Here is an 8,804-nt window from a genome sequence, read left to right as displayed (position 1 = left end):
TGTACAGTCAAACGCAAGATGTTTGAAATATTTATAGACAAAACATTGCAATATCAGTGAGTCAGGCACTAATATTAGGTTTATTTGAAAGAGAATACTTTCTCCAAACATTCTGTCAATACAACAATGATGACTAAGACACCATAGTTCCGTGAGAAGAGCTAAAATTCACCATAAGCTCAAGGTATTCAGCAATTACAATTATAACAATCTGGGTTTTTTTTAATACTTGGATTGCAGTAGTGCCTTCTGTAAGTAGCTTGTAATCAGGACTGTTACTTCCCTGCTGTGTACTGTATAAATATTTATGAAATTAGTAAAGTAATATCTTAAGAGTTCTTTGAAATGTGAATCATGGCCAAATCCAGGCACCTACTAAGCATTTAGTCCCAAGAAAGTGAGACTCTTTGACATCTTCAAAGAGCAACCCAGAAATCCCATACAAGGAGGGGACTGGTTTGGTGTAGTGCAAGATAGCTTTTTGCTGAGGATGGCAGACAAATGGAATTTCCACTGCAATTTCCACTGGAATTCACATTTCAAAGCATTAATAGCCTGGAAAGCATCTAGCATGGCACAACAAGGTGTATCCTAAATCCAGAAATTTTGCTGGAACACTAAGCAGAAAATAGAGCCAGATGTTTAGTGGTGGTGAATCTTGACCTTATGCATTGTTTGGATGTTTAAATTGATGTTACATGGGTTTGACACCAAATTCAACCTTTTTTTGCAGTGGTCTCTCTCTTTTCCAAAGATCATCACATTGACCACAGTTCTGTGAAATATAAGATGGTATGCAAAATGAACTGCCTTATTTTCCACCACAATGAAGTATGTAGCTGTGTTATTAAAAAGATCCTAACACAAGAAGAGCATTGATGCAATCTTTAGACCAAATAACTGTCCCTTTCACTGACTGTTTTCTCTATTTCTAGTCATGATCTGGAGGCTAAGAGGCTAATCTAAGAGGAAAGCAATGTATTTTTAGGCTCATTACCCTAACATTCACTGTAATCAGTTGGAAATCTTTCAGTCTGCTGTCTCTTGGTGGGACTAGATTGTTCTCCAGCTTCTCAGAGGTCATTCACTGAAGCCACTGTAGATTTGTGGATCTGAGGAACAGCAGTGTCACTTCTCAGTGACTGGGGTGTCTGCCAGCCAGCACCCAGCACCTTCCTCTCTGCAGGGCTGTGAGCCTTCACTACGCTATGGGTCTGAAGTAGCCTGGTCTTAGAAATTAATCTGGTTTCCCTAAACTCACCATGGTGTCTCATTGTTTGCACAGTAACACAGAGAGGATATAGCAGTTGTATCACCGCCTTGACTTTCTACACATGCTAAGTTTTTCTGCCAAGAAGAAATAAATATTAAAGGGTTAAAAAACAAAGCTGACCTTCATCTTGTTAGGCTACCACATCCTTCAAGTTCTTGGTATTAAATCCCCTATATGAAGTTGCAAGTATTCCCTTTTTCCTCCTTCCCTTAAAACTGTGAAGCTATTTGCAGATTTGGAGTTGAAGTGAAGGCCTCCCAACTCAGTGACGAGTTTGCCCTGTTACTGGGGGTGTATTTTAGTTACTGCAGAACAGGAGGAGTTTTCACACAGTCCAGGAACTGCTACTTTATGTATGTATATATGCTAAATAATGAAACTTATAATAGTCTGCAGGGTACATTTTTTGAGTTGTCGAGAGAGCATGATTCTCTTTAGGGCATCTTGATGTGCATGAGAGCAAACTGCACGATGTTGCCTGCATGCTTTATCTTGGTTTTACTCTATTCATTTCTGTTGGAAAAAAAAGAAAATAAATAAAGACTATTTAAACAGGTAAGATAAATACTAAAATGTTCAAGAAAGAAATTGAATGTGCTGTGTTCAGGCTTTAAATTCTTAAGAACTCTGCCAAAGTTGGTATCAAGCCCAGAATAAAAGGAGGAGGTTGGCTGCAAGTTATTGCCTCACTTTCTAAAATCAACGACCCCTCTCTGAATTACAGTGCTAGGAGAGCTTATCCTCGCTGAGGATTGACAGGTTATTATCTTGATGAATAAAAAATGAGCAATCAAACGTGAAAGGAAACTCTGTACTTGGAATCAAATTCTACACATCCTTAAGTGTGACACAAACTCGCTTAAGTCAATTGAGCCATTTTTCAGAAGGATTTTTACAGCTTGGCCCTTGATAAGTGCCTACACATAATATGCACTTGTCACTATGCTCCTAAATGACTCAAAAGACTAGTAATGTGGCAGAAAGCCTCGCACCTGTAGACTGTCAGTTTGAATCTGTCAAGCAACCAAAAGTCTTTCCTGCAAGAAATTTTATGCAAAAACTCCAAGCAGTGCTAGGAGAACATCAAGGCTGCATGCACAGTTATATGCTCAAATCAGGAAGGCCTGTCACTCATTTTTGATGTTCCCCCTTCTGCTACAACCTTCCAATTCAGACTTTAGTAACCCAATCACATATCACCTTTTGAGCAGTGTGGTACAGGAATTTTCCCTTAAATCTGCAGAAATTTTTGCTTTGATGAACAGAAATCTTTATTCAGTTTCTGAGCACCGCATAAGTGTATCGCCATCTAAGTGAAAGGACACAAAAATAAGCACACATTTGAGTGACACTGCATATCGCTGTCACTGTCATGATCAAAGTTTAGTTGCACTGAAAATGTCTTTCCTGAAAATCAATTAAGTTAAAATACTGAAGCTGAAAGAAGAAATACCTGTTCAAACTATGTGGAAATCAGTCCCTTATATAATCAAGAATATCAGTGATTGCTAGTTATAGACTAAATAGCTTTTGCCTCCTGGGACATCACTTGCTGTCCTTGATGCTCCCTTAGCCTTTTCACAGGAAAATATGCAGAGGAATATGAACATCTGAATGAGAATCTCTCCTAAAGACAAGTTCTATTGCCTTAATTTTTTCCAGGAAACTCCCTCCTTGAAGGTCTCTTGTTTCCTGCAGATCTTTCCACATATTAGCAAATTTCCCCACCTCTCCTTACTACAAGACCTACTATGCAAGAATCTCCCATAACACAGAGGGTTTTTCCTCATCAAGTGACTCAGGGTCCCTCAACTCCATGCACAAGCTAAAGTTTTGAAGAAGGTTTTGGTGCAGGATTGCCCATTGGCTGAATCAGCACCTTTCTACACACCCTGTGAAAAGAAACCTAAATGAAGATGGTAATTCCTGTAGTGATCACACATGTTTCTTCTGCTGCAGCAGACAGAGTTTTTCTTGACTTAGTTGTATAGTGAAACTGTCTGTAATGCCACAGGTACGCTTTAAGGAAAAGATGAGTCAAGACCCCTGAAAAATCCTGTGCAGCTTGGAATAGAATGAGCTGGAAAGTCTGTGTAACATTATAATTTATTGGGATTCTGATTCCTGGTCAGCACTTACGACGGATTCTCTATCAGGTCAAGTGTTTCGGGATTTGTTGTTGGGCTGGAGATTTAGTCACACAGTACTGAAAGGAAAATAATAATTTTCTTGCTTAGAATAAGGTGTTCTACCACTAATTGAAACCAGACTAATTAACTCAGAGAGTGATTAACTTCACACAAGAAGAGTTGTAAGAAAAAGCAGTAGAACTGATGCTGAGCCACTGAGGAAGCATGCAGCAGGATGCAGTCAAGGATCCCTTGTCCACAGAGGTCTGTACACTAATTGTGGTAAAAACTGTCTGTGGTTGATCAAGCACCTCCACAGCTTGATGCTGAGGCCTCTGGTTGCAATGGTGAGTGTCCTGCCAGCAATCTCCTATGCTGCACATGCCACTGACATGCTAGAGGTGGATCAGAGCTGCTTTTGTGGGTACCAACTCGGATCTGGGCTCATGAACACCCCACTCGTACTCCCCTGTTCCCTGTTTGCGCTGAAGGAGGAAGAGGAGCCTGTCTCATCCATTGGTACGTAAATGGAAAGTTATCTGGATCTAGCAACTGCTGTGAGCACCTCTGCCCATAATTCAACATCACCCTGAAAGTAGGGCTGGGAAATATTATTATTCAGTGGTAGTGAAGAGCTTCTGTCATCTTGGAGCTATTGTTTCTCTCTCTAGCAGGGCCGCTTTGAATGTTAAAGAAACTAACAGTGCTTCAATTTAAAAACTGTGATTAACATTTTTGTACCAGCCTAGTGTGCTTATGCTGTGAGAAAGGAAGAGATAATAGAAAACTATCCAAAGCTTGTCTTGCAAAAGTGAACAAGTTCATTACGTTGTACAGTGCTGCTGCAATAAATGTATTTTACAGTGCAAAGTGACTCCGGTGTTGGCATTTGACATAAAGTTACTGTTCTGGTGAAAGCAGAAATCATATCTTCTTTAATTTTAATTAATAATCTAATTTAACAGGAAGTATCTTTTCTTTAATTTTTCGTGTTGTTGTTGCCTGGAACACTGCTGTGAGTATATCCTGCAGTGGCATGTCCAAGAACATTATTTTTAGATGCAGCTTTGCCATTCTTTTTTACAGGCTTAGTATTCATTTTAAACATTTTTTCTTGCTTCTGCTGCTGTCTTCAGTTACCAACCCCATACCAGCCACATGCCCTTACGCATTCTTTTAATTTTTCTTTTAATGACAAGGCCCAGCTCTTCCATTCAAATACCTTCTTCTTTAAATTTTATTTTATTTTAAACTGCTGAACTAAATTTGTTCTGCATTCAGCTTTTGCATATGATACATATGGCTAAAAATGATTGTTCTTTTAATCAGCAAATGCTAGAAATATTTATTCATAATGAAAAACAGAAATAAAGATAATAGCTGATTAAATAAATTGTGTGTGTGTGTATGAGTATGCGTAAGTATACATAAAAGCTTTAGCAGAAGGCATAGCAAAGAGGCTGGAGCTTCTTTTTAGCACTAGCTGATGCAGCCACCTGAAGTAGTCACCTTGCTGTATATGTTCCCTCCACTCTTCCCATTTAGGTCAGGGCCACTAGTGCCTTTACAGTATGAATGTGTTGAGTTTATTAGAGTAGAAGACATTTCTGTGCAAAAAGGCCCTTATTACACCTTTCTGTTTCCATTCTATAAGGATGTGGATCTCATCTGTAAAGATAAAAGGTCACCTGAGACTTTTCTAACTTTTATAAAATGCAGACACACAAAAATACCCGAAACATGTCTGACCTGAGGAAAATTGGCACAAGTAATTTCTCCTTGCAAGCTGTACCTTGTGTTAAGAAGCGTTAAGCAGCCACAGCTTAGAGTATTATAACATTCAGAGTGCTGAAAAATCTGGTGATAATATGAAGCCAGTTCATTTAAACATGCACTCTGAGAGTTCTCAGAATTGGCTCCTGCGTCTGGTTTTATTGGCCACGGTCTGTTCAAAACTGAAGAAAGCACACCTTTTTCTATTGTTTTACAATTACTGGACAAATTCCATGTGGTGAAAGTTGATAAAAGCCCATTAACTTCATTGAGAGTAAGAAAGTCTTTGCAACAGGTGAGGCCATTTGACACAATGCAGTTTGGACAAGCTTTTTTAAGTATTAAAAATTAATCCAAACTTATGCTTCTGCATAAAGTATTCCTACAACAATATGACTTTTCATTTCCTAGTTTTGAAATATGACAGTCACTTGCTATTAGGCTCTGTAATTGCTAATGAGCAGGTGTGGGACCTCAAGGATATTTCTATTAGAGCTGTAGAGCATCTGTGTGCCCCATGCCAATGAGAAGGAAACATCCCCATATTTTTCACTGAAGTGATGTGTGTTCAAAGAACCTGCAAAAAGAAGATCTGTAAAACTCAAACAGCGATTTTCCAAAGGTAATGTCTCTTGTCTCGGGATGATAACTTTCTGCTGCCATTGCTACCGGTTGTAACCAAGTGGTTGTGTCACTGCGGGCATTTGGCTGCTGAGCATGAGTCTGCTTTTGGACATGGCAGGAGATGGGAAGGGCTGTGATCCTGCTGGAGCTGAAGTGTGCACAAATGCAACATTTTTCTGCCAGGTCCCCAGTCATGTTGTCCCAAAAGGGGTTTCAATGGAAACCTGGTTACACAAGATGGCCATGCGAAGAGACCTACAGAGCGTGATTTCATTTCCCGGGTGGCTGAATTGTGGAGTCGCCGACCTCAAGAATGTTTGACAGACCGGAGCACTCTGACCACACCAGACCAAACACAGAAACTAAACTCTGCCCCTGACTAACTGCATAAAAGCACATGTGGATGAGCCTTTTCATAACAACAAACTAACAGCTAACCCAAGAGGACTGGATATTTATTTAAATGTAGAGACTTCAGTACCTTGTGGTCCTCATGGACTTTTGTATGCATTCCTTCTTTAAAGGAATTCCTCAACAGCTTACTTTTAACTGAGGTTTTACATCTTCACAGGTCAGTGTTAAAACTGAACACAATATTTATTCTGACTTGTGTGTCAATAAATGAAGAGTTATAGGCTTGTCGATTGCATGTGGCCTCAAATTTGGAGCCTGTTCAGCAATAGGAAATCCTTACTCTACAAAATGTAAAGTAGTATTTTCACTGGGTTCAGAAAATACTGTACAGCTGTGTTAGAGATAAAAAGTTAACTGTTTAAAGACGAAGGCATTGATGCTAGCAAAATGTAACAGAGAAGAGGTGGTTTATTAGACTTATCAAGTTAGCACTTCATCTACAGACCATTGCCCTATATATTTAACAGCCAGCAGTGATGAGACTTGATTTCTTATATTAATTATGGGGTTTTCCTTTTTCTGGTTGCTCAGTGGAGTGTGCATTTAAGTCTAACCTGAAGAAAGAAGTTCCACACAATTAAATCCTGCCGTCACTTATGGATAAAAAGATTCACTTAGGTTTGCACACACATGAAAGAAAGTTTTTACATGAGTGGAATATTTGATGACTGAAAAAGGACAGTGTAGTGAAATCTACAGCCTCAGGATGGACCGGAGTTGGTATTTCCCTGCCCAACCACTACCTGCTACAGTAGCTTTGATTTCACTCTGGAAACACTAAGCTACTTCTGTAGGAAGGGTCATCCTAAGGACTCTGCTTGCCATGAAGCAGTTCATCTAGTGATCAGATGTGGATTTTGTAATGAAATAAAGGATTGTATTGTCCAAAGTCAACAGCAAACAAATCTCATGGAAGAAAAAGTCCTTTGGGGTACTTGGCAAGTAGACTATATTGGACCCATGACATACCTCTGGAGGGTGGAAATTCATTATGATTGGTGTTGAAATAGTGAGCAGTTTGGGTGATGTTTGCCCTACACACACAATACCCAGATTGTATTGAATCCTGTGGCAGGATTAAACCTAATAGTTTGCTATGCAGCCAATGCTGTAAGGAATTCAGTCGGATAATGGATGACATTTTAAAAATAAATAGTAAAGGAATGGTATCCCAAGCAGGGAGTAAAGTGGACATCCCACTTACTCTGTTGACCTCAGAGTAATGATATAGTAGAAAAATGGAAGGGGTTGCTTAAATACCAACTTAAATGGTGAAACAGTGATACTGACTGTGGAAGAAAGTAACTGCAGGATGTGTAAGCACTGAAATCCCAGCAGGTTCCTACTGGCAGCCCATTATATGAAGGTTTTGAAGAATCCCCTGTTCTGAACCAACAGCAGTAGGATGCTTTGAACACCTTGGTGTGGTATCTGAGAGACTGGGTGAGATTTCAACACCCGTCACTTGAAAGACACTGACTACTTTACAGCACTCTTGAGGGAAAGGAATATGGGAAACTGTAGATACTGTGGGAGTGAAATTAATCATTGTTTTGGCTTGGATGTGATCCAAGGCTCAAATCTTCTTTCTCCCTCCCTAGAATTGCTGATGTCCTGGATGAATAAGCAAAAGCCATCGTTCAACCTGCCTACTATAGAAGGTGTCCCTCTAGAGAATGCATGCAAACTGCTCTGAACTTTGTTATAGCATAACTGGAATAAAACCATCGTTCCTGCCCAAGCGTTCTGGTGCAATGTAATGTCACTAAGAGACCTGTGGACAACTTTACAGAGACCATAAAGCTAGCATCATGCTGATGCTGGTGGACTACTGTCCTACAACCTGGACCCAAATAGTCTCTTACGACCAATATGGGACACAGTGTAGTCTCAAATCGGCGAACTGGGAACTTTAATCACCTAATATGAAACAGCTATTATTTGTCAAAAAACAGGTGACCATTACTATCAAACATGATACTGGCTGGATAGTCAGAATTGTGACAGAAATAGAACAAACTGCTGAACATCATTGGTATGATGTTTTTATGAGATATGTGCCATCTGCAAATGGCATATTACATCTTATGTTACAGCCCCTGATCATTGTATTATCCTGCTGTATTTTATTAGTTTTGCTATTAATATGCTTTTATATCCATGTTTATCACGTATCTTGCCGCACTGAAAGCGTGCATCACCAGTTGTTACCTGATTTGGGCTTCTGTGTGTGCTCAAATCTTCCCCCCCACCCTCACCCTGGTGAGGCAAGTGGAGGAACGGCACCTCCGCTTGTCACAGCAGTGGGGTTGCTGGGTGTTTGATCTACGCCAAGGGGCAAGTGTGAATGTCCACTCGGCTCTGGTTTTGGCCCCACACACAGTTCTTGCCATGGCCTGACATGTGCTGGAGCAGCCATGGGGCACAGCGGGAGCAATGTGTGGGCAGGACACAGTGACAGAAGATAAAAGGGTCACTCTGCTGCCATTGTCACCTCTAGCCCACTGTTCCCTGCAGCTCCCTTCTCCTGCAGAGGAATTTCTGAATTAATGAAGTGATGAATCAGAGAATTCACATGTTACACTAGTCTG

This window comes from Patagioenas fasciata, chromosome 2 (assembly GCF_037038585.1).
Source record: "Patagioenas fasciata isolate bPatFas1 chromosome 2, bPatFas1.hap1, whole genome shotgun sequence".
NCBI lineage: Eukaryota > Metazoa > Chordata > Aves > Columbiformes > Columbidae > Patagioenas > Patagioenas fasciata.
Note: the sequence above shows the minus strand (reverse complement) of the source record.